Source organism: Canis lupus, chromosome 26 (assembly GCF_003254725.2).
Source record: "Canis lupus dingo isolate Sandy chromosome 26, ASM325472v2, whole genome shotgun sequence".
Classification (NCBI taxonomy): Eukaryota; Metazoa; Chordata; class Mammalia; order Carnivora; family Canidae; genus Canis; species Canis lupus.
In genome coordinates this window covers 21224652-21238044 of record NC_064268.1, presented here as the reverse complement: position 1 = coordinate 21238044, position 13393 = coordinate 21224652, and positions in this window count along the sequence as shown.

Below are 13393 nucleotides of genomic sequence, written 5' to 3'. Positions count from 1 at the left end.
GGGAGGGGACTGCAGGAAGCAGCCTTGCCAGCTCAGAGACGGGCCACCAGAGGAGAGGACGATGCCAATGAGGGGTGTGACATCTGGTTACCACTGTGGGCGGCTGGGGAGCTTCTGAAGGGCAGTGAGGTATACGTCTCAGCTTTGAGAAAACCCTGAGTCAGGAAAGCAGGGAGAGCCCCAACCAATGGGATGCTGGCCAGCGAGGTGGTGTCCACTCCGATGGGCTGAGGTCAGGGGGTCAAGAGGGTATGACGTGATGCACCATGGGGGGCTCCTACACGTGTACAGCTGGGGAGCTGGCGCATCTGGGTGCTTAGGGTGGGCTTCCTGCAGGAAGTGACACAGGAGGCGAAATCTGACAGCTGGGAAGCAACTAAACAGGCAATAGGGTTAGGGAGGAGAGTGGGGCGGAAAGAACATTCCAGGAAGGGGGAATAGGAGATGCAAAGGCCCAGAGGCAGGGAGGAGTGTGGTGCTTTTGAGGGTTGACAGAGGCCACATGGCCGGTAACCGCAGACTCCCCTTGGTACCTGGACCAGGCAACTTCTCGCTCTAGATCTCCGGGCTCCTCGCAGCCTCATGGTCGACAGTACCCAGGGCCATCACGAGGAGTCCAAGAGATCGCGTGTGTGGTGGCAGCTAACAGAGCCCCTCACATCGCGGGCCCTCAGTGCTCTCTGCTCCTTCCTTCCTCTTCCTCTTTCCCTGGCTTTGGACCTCAGAGGCCTGTCCTGCCAGGCCGGAGGTGTTTCTGGGAGGAAGGGCCTCGCACATGTGTTACTGATCAGTGGCAACAGCAGATGGATGTCTGCTGGCCTTGGCTTTGGGACTGTCCCCTCACTGCAGGATGGGATGTGGGTGTCTGCCCCCCACACGCTGTGTGAACCAATGAGTGCTGTGCACAGGAGCACGAGCTGGAGACAACTGTGTCCGACCACGGACAGTGGACTCCTTACCCTGCAGTGGTTTTCCAAACCAGCTGTTCTGCAAAGGAGACTCCCCCCCCCCCCGAGTCTACCCTCCCCCCACCTCCATTATGTCACCCCCACTGAGATCTTGTCTCAGATTCTTCCTTAATTAGGTTTCTCCTTCTGAAATCCAAGAGGGCTCTGCCAGAGAGGCCCTGGGGTTCAGCAGCTTTCATTTTCAAGGGAAAACAGCCCAGGGGTTAGGAGGACTCAGTCATTCACACCTTGGTGTGAACTAGGTTGCACCACTGCAAATGTGCTAAATGCTTCAGGCAAGTAGCCAAGATGGTGGCTGGAGCAGCCAGCGGAGCTGGGCTATCCCTCGGTGAGGCTGGAAGGCAGAAGGATACTGGAAGTGAGGGGGCGGGAGAGCCAGAGACCCCGCTCCCTTCCCCTCTCCTGGCCTCCTTTACCATGTTGTATAGTTGGCAAGTTGAGCTATGGGCCCCTAAGAACATCCAGAGGTTCCAAATGGGATTTCTGTGGCACTTGCACCAAGTATAGTACCTGGCCTGTAGCAGGTACTGAGTGAATATCAGGTGGATGGATGGATGGATGGATGGATGGATGGATGGATGGATGAATAGATGGGTGGTTGGGTGGGTGGATGATTGGATGGATGGTTGGATGGTTGATGGATGGATGGATGGATGGATGGATGGATGGATGGATGGGTGGTTGGGTGGGTGGATGATTGGATGGATGGTTGGATGGTTGATGGATGGATGGATGGATGGGTGGATGATTAAAAGAGTCAATGGTTGCATGAGTAGCTATATCAAGAGCATCGCTGATCAGACTTAGTGGAACCTATTTGGTTTGGTGGTTTGCATCCCACAACACAGGCCCAGGCTGTTTGTGTTTGCAGCTTGTTTCCCAGGAGCGTTCCCCAGGTCCAGGTTTTGCAGAATACCTTTATTTCACCTCTGACGTGCTTGAGAGAACCCCCTGTAGATTGTTCTTTATTCCAGCCAGCTGTCTCAGTGGCTGTGAATTCCATGGCAGAGGTGCAGATCAACAGGCACAGGGAGTGTGACAGGGGTGTGACAGTGGGGGAACGGGAGATGTAAAAGGTGGTGGGAAGCCAGGCCTGTCTTGTTTCAGCCCATCTGTGGAATTCCCCAGAGTAGTGCTGGGGCTCCAAAGATATTGATTGATTTGGAGAGAAGATGGAATTCTCTCTCACCAGCAAAACATTGGAGTAGTCATTCATTCACTTAGTGGTTTCTCTGGTGTCCCCTGTACCATTACCTTACTCACGTGTTTGTTTTTTCTCCTACCCATTATTTACCCATCTACCCATCTAACCATCTATCCACCCATTCTCCTGACTCTCCACCCACGCAACCATCCATTCACTTATCTGTCCATCCACTTACCCATTCATCTATCTATCCATGCATCTACCCATATCTTTCTGACTACCCACCTACTTGTCCTCCAACCCATCCGGCTACTCATCCTCCCACCCATTCATCCACTCATCTCTCTACCCATCCCCATCCACTCATCCCTCCACCAATCCACCCACTCATGCCTCCACCCATCCCCCACCCCCCCACGCATCCCCTCACTCATCCCCCCCACCCATTTCCCCACTCATCCATCCCACATAATCATACCACAACCAATCTATCAAGTAGTCTGTGCCAGGATCTATTTCCCACACTGGCTACACCAAGGTGGCTAAAATAGGCTCAATGCATTCAAGAAGCCCCCATTCTATGGGGATGATCATGATACAGACAGTTATAGCCCAGATAGATCACAGTAAATGGGGCAGCACAGGAGGCTGAGTGAGACCAAGGAGGACCATACCCTCTATGTTTCCATGGGGCCTTGCAGATGCTGTTCCCTTGCCTGAAACACTCTTCTTCCTCCTTGTCACTTGGACCTCTCTCACGCATCACTTAAGTCTTAGCCTGGTGCACCTTCTCTAGAGAAAGTGTCCCAACTTCCTCCCTCTTTTGCTTGAATTGCAATTTTCCACCTACTTTTGGAGGGCTGGGTTTGTGTCTCATTCATTCCTGGCCTGCCCCATAGTAGATGTAGCATAAAAGTTTAAGGAACAGATGAATGAACGCATGGAAGGCATCCAGGACAACCCCACCTTCAGAGCCTTTGCCTAATCATATTGGCCAACTCCCTTTTGCTGTGTAAGGTTATGTATTCCCAGGTGCAGGATTAAGGCCCGGACATCTATAGGATGTCATTATCCTGCCACCCACACCCTCTGAGAAGCAGATACCAGGATGGAATAGAAAGAGGAGGGAGTCGAGGGAGGAAGTGGGAGGGCCACTGGGTGGTGAAAGGGGTCTGACATTCTGTGCAGGAGAGTGAGAAGGAGGGAGGATTGGGTAGGAAGGGTCTCAGGTGGCAGCACGGTTCTAGAGATGTTTCAGCCAGACCAACGAGGACTCCTTGAGTCAAAGTCATTCAACAGACGGTTCCCATGTCTTGCAGGAATGGGCCTCCCTCAGTAGCCCTGCCAGGCTTGGTCTCTCCATTCTTGGAAAGCATGGCCCCAAACAAGAACAGTGACAGAGTAAAAGCGCAGCATGGTGCATTCTTAGGACAAGAAAAAAGAGTTTTAGTATGGGATTGTTGTGGGGAACACAGTGGCTCCAGTGGCAGGTTGAAGTTAAGGAAGGGAAGAGGCAGTGTGCCCAGGTGGGTGTGCTGTCTCTGGGCCCTGGGGGTGAGAAGCTTCCAAGATCTCTGAGGAAGGGTAGCGCCCACCTGAGGGGACACCAAAGTGGCCTCAGGCATTCTTCGAGAATTCTGGGGGAAGCCCCGCAGCCCATCACCTACAGGACACCTTGTTGGGATTTGTGTTCTCTGCCTGCTTTGTGGCCATTGACAGGGAAAATGAGCTACTCCCATCTCTAGTCTTAAAAATGGATCCGAGTTGGGATTTTTCTTTCTAAACCTGGGCCAGATGATATAAACTGAGGTTAGATAATCTCTTTCATCACCCTATTTCTTCCTTCCTCTTTTTTACTGCATCATTTCCAGAGGTCTTGTCTAGAAGTACGGAATCAGGTGGGTGCACATCTGCCTGCAAGGACACATACCTGTGGAATGGTTCCCAGAGCCGACTCTGACCCTGGACACCAGTGAGCTGGCTGCGGGACATCAGTACCTGTGCTTTCTTTTCTGTCATCCTTGCAGACATCACTAACTGATCACAGAATTCTTTCCACTGAGCTGGACATGGTCTCAAAAATAGGGTGAGCATATGATGTATGGTGCAAACCAGGACACTTCAAATGTGGAAAGGGGCATGATTAGTAATGACAACCGAACAACAGCTGTAAACCAAGATAGTCCTGGGCAGACAGGGTGTTCAGACGTCACGCTTCCAAAACCCAGCCCGGCCCAGTGTCCCCAGTAGACATTACCAATCGATCATCAAAATTTACATATGAGATGAACCTTCTTTGCTTTTCCAGGCCTCACCATGTATGACTGTGAGGGAAGCAATCTAGAACACCTGTCATTTCTGCAATGAGATTCTTCTAGATCTGGCCAGACGCCGGGGCTAATTTCAACCTCTTTCAACAGACCAGATCTTTTTCCTTCTTATCAAGTCCTATCTGAAACACCTGTGAAATGGGTACACTAAAAGCTGTATCTCTGTGAGTAAAACACATCTTTTTCTATCCAATGGAAGCTGGTAATTTCCTTCGATAAAGAAAAAAAAGAAATGCTTGAGCATGAAAGGAAGAAAAGCATTTATCTAGCTCCTGCTGTGTGCCGGGATGGTTCCCCTGTTAACTTAATCATGACTGGTCCTTCTTCATGTTCCCCAAACTCTATGAGGTGGTGAGCCGCTGTGTACTTCCTAGATGGGAAGGAGACTCAGAGAGGTGAGTTGAGTTTACAGAGCTGGAGTGGCAGGGCTGGGAGGTGAAGCTGGGCCTGGCTGGGTTTGCAGACCACATTCTTTCCGTCTCTCCCCGCGACCCCAAGCTGCTTGGCGTGGGGCTCCCCCAAACACCGCTGAATCTCCGAATGAGGCGCTATGAACACAATGGTTAAATAGAGCGTTGTCATGGGTCTGGGGACTGCAGCGGTGGTTCACAGCCTGCTGATTCCATAAGCAGCACCACATACCTCCTGTTTCTTGAGTGCTCTTCCTCAGCCTTGCACAACCCAGAGTTACTGCACCAGTGCTCACCTTGATCGTTCTTTTGTGGATGAGGACACTGAGGCTCAGGGAAGGGGGGAGGCCACACAGCGAGGAGGCGGCAGAGGCAGGGTTGGAACCGATGCCCCTGACCCCCTATGTTGCTCCTGGACAACCTCAGTGAGGACACCGTGCCCCCAGGGCCAGAGAGAACAGTTCCTGCCTTGTCCCTAATTCTTCCCTTACTGAGATCCAGGAGGGCAGTGGTGGGAGGCAGCTGAGAAGCGATGTGCCCCCTAGATGGAAGAGTGCCATCACTGGGGCTTCACGATGCCAATGACCATGCAGGCAGGTGCAGCGAGCCCGGATGAGAGGGGGCATCTCCAGCCTCCCTGCCATGCCCGGTCCTGACTCTGACCTTCCTCAGGGAATGTGGCCCTTGCCAAGAGGCTGCCTCTGCTCCTCTGCCATATTTGGAGGCTGCACACCAGCACCAAGGCACCTTATCCTTGGCCAAAGTGCTCTCCCCATTGTTCAGCAAGGAAACCACATCCAGTCTAAGCTGGTAGGGCCTTACCCGTGTAGAAGCATCAGCTCAGAGGAACCTTCCTGATCCAGATTTTACGTGATCCCATTTTACAGATGGGAAAGCCAAGGCTCTGTCCCATAAGTATTTACGCAAGGGTCCAAGATTGCAAGAGGTGGGGTAGGGATTCAAACCAAGCCCCACTCAGCCACGGTTTGGGGGCAGGGCTTGGTACTTTCATTTCCACACCCTGTTGCCTCTCACCCACTGATCTCCTTGACCTTGAACTCTCTGTACTCAGGGCAGTGCTCAGAGCCTGTGCAGTGGGGTGAGTATTTCCAGTTTAAGTAATAGTACCATCAGTGACTCTTTACTGAGAACTTACCTGGACCAGGTATGAGCATCATCTGGTCTGAATTGTCCCAAGACTGCAGATGAGGGAATGGGGGAGACCCCTCTCCTGCCGAGACCACATCTCGGGAGAGAACAGGGTCAGCCCACCCAGCCTCCCAGGGAAGCACATGATTTTTCTTGCATTCATTTACATTTTTCTCCTTGTGTGTGGGTGTGTGTGTGTGTGGGGGGTGCAGACCCTGGCTTGGGGCCTCCTGCGGGAGACCAGACAGAGGCGTTCTCCAGGGGCTTCTCTCCCCCAGCCCCATCCATGATTCCAGAAGCCGGCTGCCAGATGTTTGGTGTCCACAGAGCAGGCTCCAGCTGTGGCCCTGGACACCAAAGACCTCCTTGGCTGACCCCACAGGGCCGGGAGGGGCACTGTCTGCAGTGGGGTTCAGCCCAAGGTCGGGCGTGGGCCGGGGAATCACTTGTACAGGGGTGAAGGTTTGCACAACCTCTGGATCCATCCTCCTGGGCTGGGGAGATCCCCCCCAACCCCAGCTCTCCAGTCCCCTGACACCTAATATGCATGTTAGGGTCACCCTGGGGCAGACTTCCTTAGGACAAGTAGGAGGTTCCATCTGACTGGCTGTGTGATCAGGGAAGGTGGCTCACCCTCTCTGGGCCTCAACCCTCTGATCAGTAAGGACGGGTCAGACTGGCTGATCATCCGTGTCCCACGGCTCCTCTGGCCCTGAGAGGCCTGGATACCAGCCCAGAGAGAGGAACCTATCCCTCACTCAGCCTCTCCCAGTCCTTCCCAGCCTGTAGACCAGAGGGCAGGCGCAGCCCCGACACAGCCCTGGTGGCCAGGGGCGTCTGTCCGAGCCGGGCGGCTCTTTTCTCCGGCAGGGGAGAGGGCAGGTGGCATCTGTTGGCTCTGTTGTGATTCTTGGGCAGTGATGGGCTCGGCCAGCCCTCTGAACTGGGGGCTGGTGAGAGGGATTTTGAATCGGCCACTTGTTAAACATCAGCCTTCCCGGGAGTCTCCTCCTGGACGTCAAGTTGAAATTCAGATTCTGACTCAGCAGGCCTGGCTCTGTGGATCTGCAGGACCCGGTGCAAAATGACAACGAAAGGCCCCCGTGTTCACAAACGGTTAAAAAGAGTTTCAAGACCTCAGCAGGAGAGCATTGAATCAAGAGTGGGGCCTGTGGGGCCCGCGGGGCTGCCCGGGGGTCTTGGTCTGTGGAGCTGGCCTGAGACTCTGCATTTCTCATAAACTCCAGGTGGGGCGGATGGCCTTGGCCCCGGGGCCACACTGTGAAGAGGTGGGTTTGGGGTTCCGGGAGCAGCCGTGGGAAACATTCAATGCCCTGCTGGTGTCAGGAGACGGCTTTTGGGTCCTGGGCCGTGTGAAACTTGGACAACTGCCTCAGCCTCTCTGGGCCTCGGGCTCCCCAGCTGGAAGGTGAAGGGGGTCAGATGAGATGGCCTCTATGACACCTCCCCTCTGGCATGAAGCCCCCAACCCGTGGCCCCATGAAGCCCCCCATGAAGCCCCCAACCCGTGGCCTGCAAACCTCTGGCTGGGATCAAATTGCCAAAGTCGCCTTGTCCACCCAGCCCGGCTGGAAGTGATTTTAAAACAAAGCCCACATTCCTCCCGAGCCTGTGGACCCCCGTTCCCAAGCCCACCACCACGCCTGCAATTTCCTTGCCAAGCTGACTCCTTGGGATAAACAAATGGCGAAGCCCCGGCAAGCAAATAAATAAGCAAATCCCCATCACCCTCCGCCACGTCCCACCTCGCTTGGGCGTCTTTTCAGAACAAGTGTCCTGGTGACAATGTCGAGACATCAGGGGCCCTGCCGGGGAGGAGGGGGGACACGGGCGGTGTGGAGGGGGGCTGCTGGGGAGGACAATTGGAATAAAATGGAGGTCAGACCCCCAAGAAGGCTGGCTGACTTTAATCCCATAATGGAAATCGGGGAGGATTTTGCCTTCGAAGGCTCCCAGTGGACTTTTGTCGTGAAGACAACAAGCGCTGTACGCGGATAAAGTGGCTTTTAGAACTATCAGAAAGTGGGTGTGCTGGGAATGGGGAGGAGGGGGTGCCCAGGACGGGAAAATTAAAATTCTGCTCCTGCCGAACGTTTCTGGGCTCCAGCTCGCCGCGCGAGCATCGATCTGTTCCAGCATTTGACTTTCAACCATGACAAAACTGTGGGCAAATTAATTGTTCTCCAGGATATTAAGCATCAGACTCCATTAATCCTTTCTGAGCGAGATGCTCGCTGAATACTAATTGGGAGGGTTCTGGGCTGCCATGGGGTGTTTCTCCTGCCCACGGAGACCCTACCGGGTCCCTGCCTCTCTCTGTCTCCCCTGGGTGTGGGTGCTAAGGGCCGAGCCACCTGGCGCCCCCTCACCTTGTCACTACCTTTCTTTCTCTTTGTGGCCGAGGATGGAGAGGGGACAGGTGGGCCCAACCTGAAGCCCCCCCTCCCCCCACCCCCGCCTGGGCATCTTCTTCCAGGGAAGCCGTGGGACTGGTAGCAAGATTGTTTTATGCAAATTCCAGTATCTGTATGCAGGCGCGGCCGTGAGGATGAACGCAAGAAATAATTACCAAATTATGCACGTTGAGTTGGTTTTCCTGCATCCTGAGCCCTTAAAAGGGAAAGGGAAAACATAGCGATGAGAGTGTGTAAAACAGACAAACAACCCCATGGCTTTGGTCACCGGAGGTGGGGTGGGCCAGTGCTCTGGCCCCGGGGGGTTAGGGTGGGGGGCACGTCTCAGGGCAGGTTTGACAGAAGATGGAGTGGAGGGTCCTGGCCAGGAGTCAGGGCTTCTGGGCTTCAGGCTGCCATCAGATTGCCAGGTGTCCTTGAGCAAGTCACCTCTTTTGTAGGGTCTCAGTTTCCCCACCTGCAGCAGGGGATTTGGCAAGAGGGCCCATAATGTTGTGTCTTGAAACGTGGCTGGAAGTGCAGTCGGGGAACCCACCAAGCTGATCAGACATGCACAGCAGGGCTCTGTGAGGACGGGGGGATCTCTGGGACATCCCCTTGCCTTGCAGATTCTGGTCCATTGCCGAGGGCAGCTTCCCTCCTATTTCAATAGGATTGTTGTGCCATAAGCTCATTTCTGGATGGCCTGAAATTATCCTCCCATTTCACAGACTGTCGCTCAGAGCAGGCGAGGCACCGAGCCTAAATCCTGTCCTGCGGGAGACAGCAGGCGGGCTGGAGGGCGCACCTGTGCCCCCTTCCTGGGACGCCTCCCCCCCCCCTCCCACCCCGAGCTACTTCTCCTGCTGCTGCGGCGTGTTTTACTCCCGTGTGCAGAGCTCAGTGCTGAGCTCAGTGCTGCATGGAGCAGGATGAAGGTCTCACTTCCTATGGTCTCACCTCTGCCTGGAGCACCCTGAGCATAGCGAATTCACGGGCATCACACCCCAGTTTAGAGAATTTCCAGATCTTAACGTGCAAGGAGGCTAGAATTACCGTCCCCATCTCGGCCAGCATCATCCCCACGCGCCAGAAGCACCGGGTGCTGTGCACTCTCCAGGCATCAGCCTTCCATGTGGGCCTCTCACACGACTCCCTAACTTGGGTCCCATCATCTTCACTGTTTTCCAGATAAGACAGCTGAGGCTCAGAGACACCAAGCCGCCTGTCCAAGGCCACACAGCAAGTCAGAGCCTGTGCCTGGATTCCCGTCTACACGACCTCATAGCCCAGTAGCTGTGCTGTTATGTATGTAGCTCATCTTCAGTTCCTCGTCCCCCCCCCCAGCTCCCACCCCATTCTGAGGGGTGGCAGAGGTTTTTCTCATCCCCTGCGGGACCCCCTGTGCCCCCTGTAGGTTCCACTACTCCCCGTTTCTCCCACGGTGCCTTCTCAGACCACTGTGGGCAGAGAGAAGATCGTGCCAGCCATTCGCTAACTCAGCGGTTATTTATGCCTGTGCAAACACCACACACGCCTTCTGCATGATTTGGAGCTAAATGCAGTGTTACTTAATTAATGCACATGTAACACTTGAGAATATTACACCTATTAGAACTCACAGACAATTAACACTCCGGGCCGCGGCTGCCACCGTGTCCCACAGACAAAGGATCCAGGATCACCCCTGTGCTGAATCCATTGTCCAGGGACATACCTCCCTCCACCATATTCTGGGGCTCACTCTTTCCCTTGGGGATCACTCTTCTTTCCTTCCTTCTTTATTTATGTTTTACTTACCTCATGTTTTCCAGCCTTACCGAAGTATGACATCGTGTAAGGTTAAGGTGTACAGCGCGATGGTTTTATGTACGTCTATACTGCAAAACGCTCGCCATGATAAGCTTAGTTAACACATCCCTCACCTCAACTAGTTAACAATTTTGTGTCTTGTGATCTCTTCCCGTTTGATTTTTAAGCGTTCTGTATTTAATCTCCCAGTTTGGGTGATCTGGAGTCATGACCTAGTAAAAGTTATTACGTATAAAACATTATGTTACACATTAAAAATTTCTGTTTGGGAGAGATGTCTCGTACATAAAAATTTCTAAGTGACATGCTGCAGGGGCTAAGGGGTTGTCAAATATTTTTAATTTCCTGCCTCCTCAAATCTCCCTGGACTGATTTTCTTTCTTGTTTGATTATTTATAAGAGAAGGGAAAAAAGACACCACTTCCAGGGAGCACCCCCTGATTGCTCCAGGCCTTTTAGATACTCTTCTCCCATGACATCCTCCAGCACTTAAGATATTACAGGCCCTACAAGGGTGGGGGCCCCATTTGTCCCCATCCTCTGGGATGTCCCAGAGGGCCTCATCTCTCACAGCTGTGAAGTGAGGCCCAGAAAACTTTTTCACCTGCTCTTTAGGGCTGCAGAGCAAGCTGTGGGTGTTGTGCAAGTCTGCAGCTGAGTTTAATGCAGCGTCTTTGTGCATTCATCTTTCCATCTGTCAAATGGGCATGCCAATACCTTCCTCGAAAGCTTGGCCTGAGTGTTGAAGGACCTGTCATCACATGTAAACAGCCCTGCCTGGTGCCAAGTTCTGGGGTAAATGACCCAGGACCAGGAACATTACACAAGCCGGGCATCCCCTACCCATTGCAAAAACATTTATTGAACACCTACTTTGTGCAAGGACTATATTGGACATTAAGATAGACACGACCTCCTGCTTCGGGAGCCTACCAGCCCAGGGGGTGGCTGGCAATAAGCAATGAAGGTCTAAACAAACTATGACATGGATAATCCTGACTCATGATATATATCAGGAAAGAAGTAATTGAATGACAGAGTGGTGATGGGTAATGTTTCTTTCTTGGGATGATCCAGGGAGGGCTTCCTGAGGGAGGTGTCCTTTGAGCAGGTAACAAGGAGGATGAACAGCCTCATGGGGTCGGTGTCTGCCCATATCGGCCCTCCCTCTTCCCCGCAAGATGACCAGATGGCTGCAGGCACATGTTTGGTCTGAATGTGGGGCAAGGAGAAGCGCTGAGGAATTAACACTCCTCCCCTGGAAGCGGGGCGGGGAAGTCCTTATCCAATGACAGATGGGTCCTGGGGTATGACTCCTCCGCTTCCCTTGCCCTTTGGGTGCATGACCTTGAGTGAACGTTCTCCATGGTCTCCCAGAGGTCCTGGCACATCTGAGCCCCAGGAGCCCCCAGCCGAATCTGCTCATCTGGGTGGCCCGGGTTGGCCACTATCTCCTTCCAGCTGCAGTTCCTTAGCCTCCTGGGGGTGCTTCCCGGGACCTGCTCCCAGATAAACTGGCCCTGGAGTGCTTATCCAGGGTCTGCCGCTGACACCTCCCAAGCAAAGACACCTCGGCAGGGTGGGGGGGTGACAAGGGGTGCAGGTCACTCCGGGCCCCAACTTGGGGTACCCCTCCTGGGTCCCAGGGCTGGGGAGCACTCCTTCTCAGGCCGGGAGCAGGGGATTAGCGCTGTTCCTCGAGCTGCCCGGCAGATCCCTCCCCAGATGCTGTTTCCAAAAAGAATTGAATAAATACATCGTCCAGCGGGAGGGGGAGCCCTGGCTTTCACTGCCCGCTGGCGGGAAATTAAATAATGTTCATTTCTGCCGCTGTGAGCCGGAACAAGGCTGGCCGAGCTGCAGGCCGGGCCGGGAGGCGGCGGCGATTGGCAGCTCGTGGCAAGCCCTAAATCAGAGCAGCCGATGAAATTTCTAATAGCAGGAGCGCGACTGGCATCGGCGTATAAATAAAGTTCCCCTCTTGAAAGGCAGCTTATTCCAGCCTGGCCGCCAAGGATATTAAGCCCGGAGGACTGGCGGCTGCGGCCAGGCTGGACCCAGGCCAGAAGCCAGCTGGGTCCTGGAGGCCTGAGTCCTTCTCCAGCAGAGGCCCCAGCTGCCCCCGAAACGGTCCTCTGGGCTGCGTTGCTAGGTGTGCCCAGCTCCGAGCTGTCTGCCTGCATGTCTGCAACGTGAGGGCATTAACTTGCAGGGCAGATTTCATCAGTCCCATTGCCCAGATGAGCAAACCAAGGCTGAGAGGGGTGAGGTGTCCCGCCCAAGGTCAGACAGCCGGTTAATGCCCCCTTGTGTGTGTAGGCTGGGAAGGAGGGCGCATGCGGAGCTAGGTGTAACCACAAGTCCTCATAGCTGTAAAACAGGCCCAAACCGCCGTCCAGAAGATCCCAAGCCACTTCCTGGGCTGCTCCTTACAGAGAGGAGCCTGCCCCGGCCTGGCCCCTGCTCCCAGGAACCCACAGATCAGTGAAGGTGGGGGTGGAACACGTCTAGCCTCATGATCTCTTCATGTTGGCTCCGGTCTAGCTGCATGATTGAGTCCGTGGATTCTGAAGCCACACTGCCTGGGACCGATCGAATTGCATCTCTACCACAATGACTGTGCAGCCTTGGATGAGTTTCCTAGCCTCTCTGGGCTTCGGCTTCCTCATCTGCAAAATGGGAATAGTATCAGCACCTGCCTCATAGGGTTCATGTGGGAATCAAATGAGGCGATTCCTGTAGAGGGCTGGCAGACACCTGGCATGGTGCCTTGTAAGCACGAGCTCACATTTCTCTCCATCCATCCATCCACCCATCCACCCATCCACCCACCCCTCCATCCACTGCTGTGGCCACCATGCCTGGCGCACGATTGGTGTTCTCTCTATATTTAATTTCCTGTGACTAGGCTCGCCACTGTGGCGCTTTGTGCCATGGGCACTGGTAAGGGAAGCATAGGCATTTGGGGTTCCCAACGTCTCAGGTACTGTGGTGTAGAAAGGCTCCAGATGATATTGAACAAGACCTCATGGAAATGGTAGGTGTCCCACAGGGTAATAACGGCGATGTTCAGGGCCGCTTGAGCCAAATCTGAGGCTGCTGGACTGCTGGGAGGCAGAGAGGACTTCCCCAGGAGGAGCCGTCTCCCACAGGGCCCGTGGGC